This window comes from Phocoena phocoena, chromosome 14 (assembly GCF_963924675.1).
Source record: "Phocoena phocoena chromosome 14, mPhoPho1.1, whole genome shotgun sequence".
Taxonomy (NCBI): Eukaryota; Metazoa; Chordata; class Mammalia; order Artiodactyla; family Phocoenidae; genus Phocoena; species Phocoena phocoena.
In genome coordinates, this window is record NC_089232.1 from 2,390,147 (window position 1) to 2,404,703 (window position 14,557).

A 14,557-nucleotide genomic window follows, 5' to 3' on the forward strand; every position below is an offset into this window, starting at 1 on the left:
GGCAAACAGCAAGGTCCTGCCTGATGACTTCCTCTTGCACATCCTCTTCAATCCAATTGCTCTCAGAAGGATGTCATCTGAGCTTTTAACATCAAGACAGTGCCAAGTTTCAGGCACAACTTTTTCATTTCAAAGATTAGAATTCTGGGTGAGTAGGGAAAAAAGATTCTAACTCAAGCCAGGAATAACAGACAAGGGCTATTAAGTTGTGCTCCAAACGAATTATCGAGAAAGAAGTGTTACACATGACACTTCGTTTTCTTTAAAAACTTGCTCTAAACGTGACAGCATTGATATTTGATAATACTCTTTCTAGAGTGATAATTTGTGTTTCTTTTTAAGTTACCCTTTTAAACTTTACCTCAAAGGTAATACCAGGAAATTATGCTAATGTCCTTTAATTTTGTCTACAGTTTAAGATATGTTGGGTGTCAGATTGCCTTAATTTTAGGATCAGTTTTATTGACTGAAGTGAATAAGTTTAAGTATCTGTAGTGATGATACTAATGTGGATGTTTGTACCCCTAGAGGCCCATTTGGAATTCTTTTATGTTGGTTCACATTACTGCTTGCCCCCCAGCCTGCCCTGCCCTTTACAGTTCATGAGGGTTTAATAAACAAGCCATGGGTTCAGGGCCAAAATGGTGAACGTTTTGTAAATGATGAAATGGAACTTGGAAATATTAAAATAAAATCCTTCTATGTACTGGTCCCGTGACATCTTACCTGAGGTTGGTTTAACAGGCAGTGTGTCAGGGCTTCCCTGGTGGTGCAGTGATTGGGAATCCGCCTGCCAGTGCAGGGGACATGGGTTTGATCCCTGGTCCGGGAAGATCCCACATGCTGCGGAGCAAGTAAGCCCGTGCGCCACAACTACTGAGCCTGCGCTCGAGAGCCCGCGAGCCGCATGCAGCGTGTCGCTTCCGGAGATACCCAAGCGTATCCATCACCTAAATTTTCTAAATATTCACCTCCTGCCTTCGGCTTTGTAGCGCTGTTAACTTTTGTCTGAAAGGATCACTCATGTCACTGCTGCTCACCCAAGCCTCTCAGCATTTCTTTCCACCTATGTGGATGCCAGCATCACAGAAACACAAGCCGATACAAGAAGATGTGCATCCCACACTCCGCCCTCGGGCTCCCGGTGCCAAGAAAGCCTCCTGGTCTTAGTAAGACCATCCAAAGTGCTGGTTTCAGACACCAGCATCAACTCGCAGGGTAATACATGACATCTCCCAGAGGTGAGCAGTGAGAACAGACTTCAAAAGGCCTTGTCCTCATACACCTGCTGGCAGGTAGTTTACTGCCATTCAGAGCAGTGTCTGCTGAGGACTGGCCTGCCAGGGATGTTCAGCTAAAGCAGTCGTGGCCCTGCCCTGGATCCACGCAGACTAACATTCAGTGTAACCCTCTCCTCTCCATCTGTCGGGACCAGCCCTGGACTCTTCAGATGCCAAGAGGAGAAAACCATCCACCCCGCAGTTATTGGGGGTTATTTCCCTTCCTTATCGTGAGTACCGTGGAAGTGGGTAGACAGGCCAGGATGCTAGAAGGTGAAGGATTCGCCATAAAGCTACCCTGGGTCTCCTTCCAGATGATGAGCTGCTTCCACGGGGGGACAAAGCCCTCCTGCTTTCCTGTCCTTGGTGGTCCAGCCTCCCCGCCCCCAAATCACAGACTCTCCTTTCAGCTTCGCCGCGGGTAAAGGGTAGTCTGGGGTCCACCCCCTACCTCCCATCTCCCCCTGGAATGTCCCTTCCCCTGGGTTAACTTGGCCTCGGGCCCCGTGGCAGGAACCAGGCAGGAGTCGGCTTGTCCTCCTGGCAGAGCTGCTGGGGAGGCCCCGCGAGCCTCGCTGAGTAACCTGCCCCAGGGAAGAGCGCAGCCCGGGTTCTTCCAGGCGGCTCCAGACTCCAGGGGAGGCCAGAACACACCTGAGATGCTGCAGGGTGGATTTTTTTTTTTTCTCTTAGGTACGCGGGCCTCTCACCGCTGCGGCCTCTCCCGTTGCGGAGCACAGGCTCCGGACGCGCAGGCTCAGCGGCCATGGCTCACGGGCCCAGCCGCTCCGCAGCATGTGGGATCCTCCCGGACCGGGGCACGAACCCATGTCCCCTGCATCGGCAGGCGGACTCTCAACCACTGCACCACCAGGGAAGCCCTGCGGGGTGGCTTTTTTATCCCCGCTCTGCCTCCTCTTTCCGAGACAAAGAGCCTTGGTAGGCGTTAAACACCAATATCACATGATTTACTAACATCCTGAGCTGGCGTCTGTAAGAGCCAGACAAGGGCCATCCAACCTGGTTAGTCCCGCGCCCAGCTTCATTCACCACTCCATTCAACGGAGATGTCAAGCTCACCATGAACTTGCGGCTGATCCAAAGTGCCAGGTCTCGGTCCCCCGTTCCCCTTCCCTCGGCTGCTATCTTGCTGGGCTTAGTGTCCTGGCCTCACTTGGGATGGCTGGAGCTGACTGTGAAGCTAAGAGGTAGGGAGATTTGGGGGGAACTTCAGCTTCTTCCCCGGAAACCATCCCAACTTCCAGGCATCACTGGTGAACAGTGGCCTCATTTGCCAGCGTCGATTAAGCAGCCACCTCCAGCTTCCCCAGCCGAAGCTCCCTGTCACCTGCTCTCACCACCTTCCCTCCTTCCTTCCCTCACTTCCATCTCTGTCTTTCCTGCCAACACTGTCCCTCCGTGCATCCTTCCCAGGAGGCCTCTGCGGCCCCATCACTATGTCCCAAGGCCTTTCCTGCCACCATCTCCAGCTGTTTTCTGGCCCCATCAGGAGGGGCCCCCCCGTGACGGCGGCTGCCACGGGCTCCCACCCGCGCTCTGCTCCCCCCGCCCCACCGTGGATGCAGAGCCCACCTCACACCGCCTCTCCTCCTGGGGTTTCAGGGGGAAAGGGGAAGCCAGGAATCTGCACAGACCGAGTCTGAATCTCAAGCCGAATCCGGCCTCTGGATCCTGATACCGAATTAATTTTTGGAGACAGAGTTTTGGGTGAAGTAGTAAAAAATAGCTTATTGCTTTGCCAGGCAAAAGGGGCCACAGCGAGCTAATGCCCTCAAGACTGTGTGTCCCACCCTGGAGGGGGTCCTGAGGAGTTTCATAGAAATGGTTCAAAGAGGGCGTGGTCAGCTCGTGGACACTCTTCTGATTGGCTGGTGGTGAGGTCATCGGGAGTCGGCATCAACAACCTCCTGGTTCCAACCAGTCTGGGGTCTCCGTGCTTGTGAGCAGCAGACAGTTAACTTCTCCCACCTGGAGGGGGTTTCAGTACCTGCAAAACAGCTCAAAGATATTGTTGTGTGTATCCCTCCAGGGCGAACCAGGACCCTGCCCCAAGGCTGCGCTGTTGTGTCCTGACTGCTCCTCCCTTGTCTCTGCATCCCCTCCCTTCCCTAATTAGCAACTGTTTGAACCTGCCCTTTGGAACTCAGGGAAGGTCCTGGAGGCTGAATGAAGCCTATTTCCTGTAATGAAGAAATGGGGGACACAGAAAGGCTTTCGAGCCGAGGAGCCCACACCTACTCCGTATCAAATCCACACCCACCTCACCTTTCTCTACAGAACATTCCTCCACATCAGCAGTCACAAACAAACAAACACATTTGTTGTAACATTTGTTGTAACGGTGATGATGAATCAGGGATGTCAAGCTGACATCCGTAGACTCTCCGCCTGGTCGGCTCCGCTCCAGCAAACAGACGTGTCCTCTGTGTGCGCCCCGTGCCTGTGAGCAAGAGAGATCTGTCCAGAATAAGCCACTTCCCCCTGCAGCCCCAGCTGGCTGTGGAGGGCGTCCGTCTCGTAAGCACAGGCTGTCACTCTGCCAGTGAACGGTGCCGGCCCCAGTCCCAGTCAGGAAGGGCTCTCAGACCACCTGCTGGGCCCCCATGCTCGCCTCTGGCCAGGTGTGGCTGGCCACGGCCAAGGGAAGTACCAGTTTATCACTCTGGTCCACCTTTGGGAATGATTATACATCAGTAAGATGAGCCGCACGACAGGCCCATGACTCGGAGACTAGGTGCTGAAGCAAGGAGGCCATTACGTATGATTATAATAACAAAAGCAACGGAAAGCAAAGGTTAAAGTCAAAGAAACCGATCCAACCCGGAGTCCCATTTAGCTCTTCCTGTTACAGTGAGTGGAGAAAATACAGTGGTTTTCTTTCTGAGCGATTCTGCCTGAAAACAGTCTGCTGGATGGAGGTGAACCGTGTGCTCCTCTCTGGGCTGTGTCCCTGGCCAGCCCGGCAAAGGCGCTCCTCGAGGGTTGGGGCCCCTCTCCAAAGCTCCAGCAGAGTCGTTGCTGGTAAATAGGCCACTGATTTCAAGAAGACGCTCCCACAGACGGTCTGCGACCCAGGCTGCTACAGTTATGGAGGAGGGAACCTGGCTGATTTCTGTGGGAGGGAGAATCTGCTTTGTATGTTCCCATTTGTATAGATGGAGTTTGCTGAAAGCGTTTAAGAGGAAATCACAATGCCCCAAGTGTTATTTAAAGACACGAATAAGGCCAGTGGGGGGTGTGGGCAGAAGCAGGTCAGGAGGAACTGCCCTCCGTCCCTGGGGAAGAGCCGGAGGACCATCCCCAGAGCGGCCCCGCTGACCCCTGTAGCCTCCTTTTCAGCGTCCGTACCTGCAGGTGCTACACCCCTGGGCTTCCTCCAGGTAATGCAGGAAGCGTGATTACAAGTCCTCAGGTGGCCATCTGGAAGGGCAGGCCCTTCTGCTTTGCTTAATTCAAGTTGTCTGCAAGTTGCCTCTCAGCGCACAGCCCTGATAACTGAGCTGCCCAGAGGGACGACAGGCCTGATTTGTTTGCCGCAAAGAGGCCCATGTGAGCCTGTGTATGGAGGCCCTTTATTATTTTGGGCGTTTTCGGGAAAGCTGATGTGAATTCAGCAAATATTGAAATATAGAAACAAATGTCCCAATCCTGGCCCATCGGAAGCTCACACTCTCTCCTCTGTTGTTCTAAACGAACGAAAGATGAGGCAGTGTGGAATGATGAAAGTGAGGCTACCGATGGCAGCGCACACAGCCTTCCTAGGCCAGTTGCTTTATCTGGGTTCTACAGGGTACACTGGAGTTTGCCGGGCAGAGCAGAGCGAGGAGAGGAGTTGCAGCAGGTCACAGGATGAAAGGCATCTTCCTCCCAGGCTGCAGGGGGACCTGTGGGCGGGGCCTCGAGACCTGCTCGCCAAGGTTCTCAGTCCCCACGCTCCTGACGCGATAACTTTCCAAACACATTCTTAGAAAAAGGAAACCTCTCAAGCGTTTCCTTCAACTGATTTTAGCAAGTCCTGGGGACTCAAGGGACCAATATCGATGTAGGGAAATAGACACGCCACAGACAAAGGTGGGAGAGAGAGCTGAGTCCACAGAAGGTCAACAAGGTCAGGGAGCCTGGTTATGGTGAGGCCACCTGCCATGTAAAAAGAGAATTGCAAACTGCTGAAAAGAAGGGGAAAGAAAGAAAAGAGAGAAGGAAGAAGGAAAGGGAGGGAGGGAGGGAGGGAGGGGGGAGGAGGGGGGAAGGGAGGAGGGAGGGGAGGGGAAAGCACCTGAGTGCCAGGACGGCTAGATGAATGTTTTGGACATCTGGCGGTTAACTTGCCCCTGGTCCATCCCTGCAGGAGGCGCATGAATGATCTGGTGCAGTTATAGAGTAATTGCTCAGTATCTAACTGTGCAGAAGTTTCCAAAAAATATTTGTGCCGTGAGGATGGCCCAGAGTTTTAAGAGATGTTTTGAGGTACAAAGAGTACTGCCAGGAGAGGCTGAAGGTCAGACGTTTTAGAAAATCTTTTCCTGGTTTTTGAAGTCCACTGTTGCAATGATGTAGGAAGAAGCTTGACCGTTCCAGAAAGCTCTGCCAGGACTCTCGGGTCCAGTGTCAAAGCACTTTCTGAAATAGGTGGAGGACAGTCCTTAACTTGTTTTTTAGAGGAACGTAAATCAATTTAAACTACGGTTCTTCCTCACACGCAAATCCACACCATGGTGAAGAACCGTCCACAGGAGACATTCCAGAAATCTTTCAATTATTAATTAGCCATAACAGTGAGTTGAATAAAAACTAGATACTTAACCCTTTATGGTAAGAAGTGAGGTGGTACATCCTTTGTCTCACAGGTCAGGTGAGGTTGAGGTCTGTTACCTGGGGCCACGCTGCTCCATCAGAGGTCCTGGCGCCCAGGCTCTTCCTGGCTAGACCACCAGGTTTTCTGTTACTGACCCTGATTTAGGGGCAAATAGTACAAAAGGACTTTGGTGACCAGGAAGAGAGATGTTGGGATTTTAAAGTTACAGTGTTGACTCATAAAGTTACTTCACAAAGAGTAACTGCGATTTCAGTGTGGTTGAAAATCAACATTCTGAGAAATAAGTGAGGCATGAAAAGCTCCCTTATCAAGGATGCCAGGAAGGACCGTCAGAGGACCCAAACATGGTTCCTTTAAAACAGGATTTTGCCAGGTTTGCACAGACCTGGGACATTTACGTGTTCTTTAAATGGATTTTGGACAGGGAAAAAAAAACACAAAGAACTGCTGGCAAGCAGAGAAGTGAATTGCCTGCTACAGAACAGGACTGGAATCAGAGACCAAACGATCCCAAAGAAAAAGCAAGAGGCAGAGTTTTTCTGGGCGCACAGTAGAAATAGTTTCATCTGAAACAGCACAGCGTTTCCTGATCCGAAACAGACCCAAAGGAGCTGCGGTGGGAACGGCTGCCTTTCATTGGACGTTAAGCCACCGGACAGAGCCGTTCCTACTGACTTAGCAAAGGCACCCTGGAAACTCGTGTCAGATGCTCAAATATGCAGGAACCAACGACGGCAAAGTCCGGGATCCCGGAGCTGCTCGTGGATTTGACTCCAAGTCAGATGTGTTTGGAGGTTTTACACACGACCGTTTGCACCCAGTAAGTCAAAGTTTATGGAAAGGAGCAGGAAGAAACGGGATGTGGAAACTCTGCATCTTGACGAGGAACCAGGCATCTTCCCTCCAAACCAGAGCGTGAGGGGCAGGGGCAGGGGCAGGGTTTGTCTTTGGTGAGGGCTGAGCTTTTCCTGAACGTCTACCAGGTACAGGAACAACACTTGGGTCCTTCACGGGAGAGCGATCGAGCCACTGTAACGACACCAAGTTCTTTCTGTTTGCTCCGTGAGCACCCACACAGGGTCTCGTGCGCTTTCAGGAAAAGGGAGCGCAGGTGTCCTGAGCCCCCTCCCCTCCCCTCCCCTCCCCTCCCCTCCCCTCCCCTCCCGGGAGCCCCCCCAGCCTTGTGATCCGAGACATTCACTCCCGCTCCAGTCACGAGGCAATTACGGATGATTACCTCTGAATCAGGGTCAAATCATCCGCCGGCTTCCTGCCCAGGGTTGGAGTGGGCGGAACGAGCTGCCTGTGAGAAATGCTCTCTGCAATGGGAGAAAAGTGTCCTGAAGATCTCCGCTGGGATGGCGGGTTAGGGCAACCAGCCCTGTCCTCCTGGCGGCGGTGAGGGCCCGGGTACCCGTGGGTACCCGTCACGGGGGTCTGCAGCAGGCCCACGCTCGGGGCAGCTGGCCCTCCTCTCAGGGCCGGGAAGAAAGAGTTCCGTTTCAGCGTTTGCAGCACTGAGAGGCGTCTGGAACTTCTTGCCCTGTAAGGTTTCTACCTTGTGGCTCCCTCACGACAAGTGTCCGACAGCCTGAGTGGTACTTGCAGTTGGATCTGAGTCCCTGGGCCTGCTCTGTGATTAGTCTACCCCCCGTTCCCGCCCCCATAGAAGTTTCTGGTAAATTACTGAGTCCAGAGAGGGAGTCCCTGGCGGGTATTTCACCTCAAAGCACTTATCCGTCATCAGCATTACCTGGAGCGCTTTGTTCAGACACTGAGGCGGCCTGAGAACGTTTGCTTCTGCCACGTTTCCGGTGATCCTAATGCGTCTGGTTCCAGGTCACTTGGAGAAACGCTGGCCTACCTACCGCACAAAGCGTTCTCCCCGAACCTCTCCCTGAACCCCCAACAAGAGGGGAAGGAGCCATTAGGGCGGTGTTGGCTGGTGCAGGAACTTTAGGAGAATTGAAATAAACTAGAGGAACTTGGATAACCCATCAATATTGCCACTGGATCCCTCTCCCAGGAAATATAATTTCTTAATTTTTCTTCTTCTATGAACTAGACTTGTATCTATAGCAGAGAATTTTTCCCTCAAAAAGACAATCTTTTATCTTTAGAACAGGATCTAAACTGTAATCCTTCCTGATGAGAATTCTGTCTCCTGCTTTTTCCTTCGTTGAGATCTAATTGACTTACAACATTATATTACTTTCTGAGGTGCAGCGTGATTTGAGATTTGTATATATTGTGAAATGACGAGCACAGTAAGTTTAGTTAACGTCCATCACCTCAAATTTTTTCTTGTAAACAGAACTTTTAAGATCTGCTCTGTTACAACGTTCAACTATACCATACAGTATTGTTAACTAGTCACCACGCTGTACATTAGATCCCCCAGGACTTATTTGTCTATAACTGAAAAAAAAGTCTGTACTGTTTAACCACCTTCACATTTCCTTCTTATTCAGATTCATCTCTCCTTTACCCACAGAATAAAAGCTAATACTTACTGAGGGCCTACTAGGTACCAAGTGTGTAATCGTGGTAAGCGGTGTATACGCAGCGTGTCAAAGGATCTTCCCAACAATTTTGCAAATGATATGTCATTGGCCCATTTTACATACGAGCAAACTGAGGGTTAGGGAGGTTTTGTGGCTGCCCAGGGCCACAGAGCTAGTCACAGGCAGGACAAGGGTTCAAACCTGGGCCTGATTCCAGAGATCAGCTATATTGCTACAGACAGTTATATTTTCTCTAGTTTTCCATCTGCTATACTATGAAATAATCAATTACAAAGCGAGAGACATCACGTATTAAACAATTCTTCTGTGACCCAACCATTCATTCAAATGCTGTATTTAATAAGCACATACTATGTGCCATGCCCTACAGTTAGGTCCTGAGAATACAATTGGCCTTCTATATCAGTGGGTTCTGCATCTGAAAATTCAAACAACCTCAGATGGAAAATATTAAAAAAGAAAAAACATTTCCAGGAAGTTCCCAAAAGCGAAACTCGAACTTGCCAGACTCGCAGTTAGTTACATAGCATTTACAACTGTTTACATAGTTTATGTATTATAAGTAGTCTAGAGATGATTTAAAGTATACAGGAGGTAATATGCAAATACCACTCCATTTTATGTAAGGGACTTGAACATCCTTGGATTTTGGTATCCTCAGGGGTCCTGGAACCAATACACCTCGGATACAAAGAGACAACTGTACAATGATGTACAAGATAGAACTTTACACAATATATTTTCCCAGAATGTCTAGTGAACTATTTTTTTAGTAGTTTGTCCTTTGGTTAAAATTGTTCAGAAAAGTACCTATGTCATTAAGATCAGAACGCATTCCGCCTTCCTCTATTTGTTTTCTAGCAAACCACTTTTGGCTTTCTAAAAACTCAGTTTAACAAATTTGTTTCCTATTTTTCTTAAAGAAGGAGCATGTGTTGCTTTAACTTTTAAAATACTTTTATTTTTGAAGGGACAATACATACGTATAGCTCAAAATTTCAAAAAAGACAAAGGATTTACAGTAAAAAGCAGTCTTCCTTGTACTCCTGAGCCCCAGCCACCCAGAACTCCCCAGTGGCAACCACTATTATATGTATATATTGTCTTCCCCCTTCCCTTCCTTATTAACACAAACGGTTGGTTACTATTGTCAAATTAATAAATATACTTACCTCGTTCTTTTTAACAACAGCTGCATACAGAAATAATTCTAAAACGTACCAAGTGATATTTAATTAGGCCCAGTTGATGAACATATAACATGGTCCAATATTTTGCTATTACAAACAGTTCTACGATGACTACTCTTGTATGTATATGAATTTACGTATGAGCAAGTCTACCTGTAAGTTAATTTCCTTTAAGGGGAAATGCTGGGTTAAGGGCAAATGATATGTGCATTTGTAGTTAAAATTCTTTTCATTACTGAATATTTCAAGCATTCAGTAAAGAAAGAGACCAGTGTCATGAACTTCTACCACCTTCAACGATTACCATTAATCTATGACTGGTACTATTTCATATATATACTCTTCAGCCCAAATTATTTTGAAACAACCCCAGACATAATGTTTTTTGTTTTTTTGCGGTACGCTGGCCTCTCACTGCTGTGGCCTCTCCCGTTGCGGAGCACAGGCTCCGGACGCGCAGGCTCAGCGGCCATGGCTCACGGGCCCAGCCGCTCCGCAGCACGTGGGATCTTCCCGTGCCGGGGCACGAACCCGTGTCCCCTGTATCGGCAGGAGGACTCTCAACCACTGCGCCACCAGGGAAGCCCCAGACATTATGTTTTTTCATTGGCAAACATTTTGGTATTATTTCTGAAAAGTAAGGGCAATTTAAAAAATATGTGTGTGTGTGTGTGTGTGTGTATAATTTCATTATCATACCTAAAATAAATTAATATTAATTTATTAATGTCACCATTTGTTAGTGTTACATTTCCCAAGATTGTCTCATGAAAACTTATTTTTCCAATAGTTTGTTCTTTGATTCAGAATCTAAGTAAGATCCATCCATTCATTGCAGTCGGTTAAGTCTTTTTTTAATCTATTGGTTTCCTCCTCCATCTCTCTCCTTTCTTTCTGTCTTTTTTTTTTTTTTTCCCCTGAGTGATATTACTGTAGAAACAGAGTGAATTTGCTTCCAGAGTCTCGATTTTGCTGATTACATCCCCATAGGGTCATTTAATATGTTCCGCTATCCTTTAGGTCAAAGGAAATATACAAAATTAAACTGTAGAATTTCTTAAAATAAGAAAACACAACATATCGGAGTCTGTGTGGCATAACTAAAGTAGTTATTAGAAGAAAATTTATAGAACCAAATAACTATCAATTAAAAAATTAAAATAAATGAATTAAACATTCAACTCAGAAAGCTAAAAGAAAAATAAAATCAAGTAAGCCAAAAGAGAGCGAAAAGAAGATAAATGCAGAAATTAAGGTTTCATTATTTTTTCAACTTGTTTTTACAAACTGAAACTTTAGGCTCATCATTTGAGAACTAGATCATTTTGTAATTTGCAACTAAATAGACAACATACCTGGGTAACTGTCAGAGGGAAAGGCTTTTCTCCAGTTTGCCCTGGATTTCGAGATAGGGCCTGCTTTGACTGTCAGTGGGAAATCGGGTCCCGAGCCCACACTTCCGTTCTTGGTGAGAAGCTGCAAGGTTCAGGCAGGAAGCAGGCGACGCAGAGTTCTGGGGGCTCAGGTCTGGGGCGAGTCTCAACCCCTAGTGGCCCTGGAGTCACACTGAAGGGACTAGGGGCACCTCCTCTCCTGGGAGATACCAGGGCTTGACCTTGACACACTCCAGGTCAGATGGCAGCTGCCATAATTATTGCCCAGCAGGCCTTCAGCAAACCTCTGTGAGCTGAAATTTCTTCACCATAAAACGGGGGTATTATTAACCCTTAACTTTTAAGGGGCGAGAATCCAATGAGATGCCCGGTAGAGCTAGATGGTAGGTGGTAGCTCATAGTAGGTGTTAGCTAATAGGATGTAGGTGGTAGCTAATAGGATGTAGGTGGTAGCTAATAGGATGGCGCTCAGGTTCTGTGATTCCATGATGGAGGCCCATTTGGGGAGCCGCTAAAACATCACGGGACACAGAGCATCAAAGAAGGGAAAGCAATCAGATAGCTTCCCTTCTCTGAGGCCCACCGATGCTAAACGCGACACGCCTGCCCGCGGTCCTTCTGCCCACCTTGCGCCCGGGCTGCACGCGGAGGACGTTTCCATCCCGGCCGCCGTGAGCTCTCCGCCTCTGACCCCCCCACCCCCACCCCAGGCCGGGCTCGGGGGCCTGGGCTCTGCTGTGGGAGGCGCTTTCTCCTCCTCTGCTAGGTCTTCCTGGCCCGGAGGGGGCCACAGAACGTCCGAGGAGCCCTCGGCCTGGAGTGTGGGCGACTGGTCCTTCCCCTCCCCTCCCCAGCGGGACAAAGACCCGGCCTTCCCCATTCTTCCTGCCATCGGCAGGCTCACTTGGTGGCAGAGGGGCCGCGGGGGCCGCGGAGAGACGCCCCCCCCCCCGCAACCCCCGTCCTCGGTGCGCCTCCCACTCCTCCGGACCCGGTAAGTGGCCGCCCCTCCGCCGCGCTCCCCCGCACCTCCCCGGCCGGGCCGCCGCGCGCTCGGGACCCGGCGGGAGTCCCGGAGCCGGCGCCCGCGACGCCGCAGGACGGAGGAAACGCCCGCGGCAAACAAAGGGCTGGGGTCCCCAGCGCCGCCCCGGAGCCCAGGGGCGCTCGCCCGCCCGGCAGCGCCGCCCGCGCCGCCCAGCGAGCGTCTCCTTATTTGGTCAAATGACACGCGGGGTTCTCCGGGCGGGGCGCGCCTCTCCCCGGGCCCAGCCGCCCGGACCTCCGCTGCCGTCCGCCGTCCGCGAGAAGCCGCGCGGTGAGTGCGCTCCAGCCGGGCTGGGGCCAGGGCGCCGGCAGTGGGGGACGGGGGACAGGGGGGCCGGGGGCGGAGGAAGACCTGGGGACGGGGGAACCTGGGCGGTGGGGGCACCTGGGGAGGGGGTGCTGGGCAGTGGGGGGACATGGGGACAGGAGAGCTGGGCCACGGGGACACCCCGGGGGTACCTTGGGTGGGAGGGACCCCGCCCCAAAATTGAACTACTGAGCCACCAGGGTTTTAAAAAAAAAAAAGGGCTTGTTTTAGACGAATACAGTAGTAATCTTGAACTGTACTCGTGTGATACCTTAACATACCTAAAATTGCAGGAAGAGAGTGTTAAATGCTTTATTGACAAACGAGGAGAGTTCTCTTTACTTTCGGATGCCCATTTGGGTTTCCGTTCCCACTAGTCTAACCAGGTTAAATGAGCTGCATTAGGGCACTGAAATCACAATAAATCACAGCTGGGGCTCATAGCCGGGAGAACTGTGCTCAGAACCAGTGCCAAATACTTCCCAGCCCTTTGGCGCTAACCCCTGCTTGTGTGTGTTTTGTAATAATACGTTAGAGGGAGAGGCTTTGGTATCCTGAAGGTGATTTCGACTAAAAAACATTTGGGGCAAGTCTGAGAAGTACAGGAATTCCTAGGCTGCCTGTTAAACTCCTATAAAAGCAAACAGTGAAGAATATTTTATTGTGCATCTATATGAATTTTTTCACAGTGTCTTTCATCCTGAATTTTTAAGGCTTATCAGTTAATGTATAGAATGGGGTTCAGTGTTTGTTAGCCCGGCATGCCTCGGTGCTTCTGCACAGCTACATGTTCAGAGGGCTGTGTTGGCTTACCACAGGCCGGGCAGTGCCAGGTACAGTGGGGTAGGCTCAGGTACAAACGTGCCACGAGGCAGGTGTGGCAGGTAGCCCGTGTGCTTGGGCTGGAGCTAGGCGGCCTGAGCTTACGTTCCCGTCCATCAGCCCCGAGCGGTGCAGTCTTGGCCAAGTCACCTAATCTCATGGTGCCTCCGTTTCAACCGTTGGAAAACACAGATAAGATGGTGGCTTGCTTTGCAGGGTTGACGTGCCCATCAGAAGCAGTGTATACAAATTGGATATTACCCTCGTCTTTACAGATACACTGAAGCGTAGAGAGATCAAGGTAACTTTTCTCAAGGTTTTCCAGCCTAGAAATGGGGACCCTGAGAGCTGACCCCAGGCAGCTCTTAACTTGAGAGCCTGAGTTCTAACCACTAAGCTATGGCGGGTGTACCCCAACATTTCAGTGAGGCCTTAGTCTGCGTACTTTCATCCAAGGTTGTTGTTAAACCACTTCCAGTGCTGAAAAAGACTCTAAATTGTAGACAAAAGGGCCCACCCAGCAGGACATTGAAAAAAATCATCCTGGGCTCAGGAGGTCTGGGTTCTCTTCCTGTCCGGCCCTGGGCTGGTTCCCCAGCCTCTGGGGCTCAGGCTGCCTCGTTATCAGCAGGGGGCTGGAGTAGGCAGGTAACTTACCTAAGCTGCTCTGACTCAGCGCCAGGAGATACCCAGTTCTGTGAGCTCCCATGAGCAGAAAGAGACATTGGATACTTCCTAGGTGGTTTTCTCAGGACAGTTTTATCAGAGCCGCACTGGTCCCGTGGACTTACACTGAGCAGTCACTTCCTGAAGACGGCCACCTCGAACTGAACGCACAAGCCCTTCTCTAGTGACTGAGAGCCCAGTCTTCCGGAGTCCAGGCTGGCATTGTGACTTTGGGGTGAGTTAAGGGAATGGCCTCTCTTGTCCTGACTGGTGGATCTCGGTGTTAGCTCTTGTGATGGTTAATTTTGTGTCGACCTGACTGGGCCACCAGGCGCCGAGACACCAATGTTATTTCTGGGTGTGTCTGTGAGGTTGTTTCTCCGTGTGGTTAACATTTTAATCTGTAGCCTGGGTGCTCTTCCCAAGTGGGCGGCCTCATCCAATCAGCTGGAGACCTGAACAGCATAAAAGGCTGAGCTGGAGGGGATT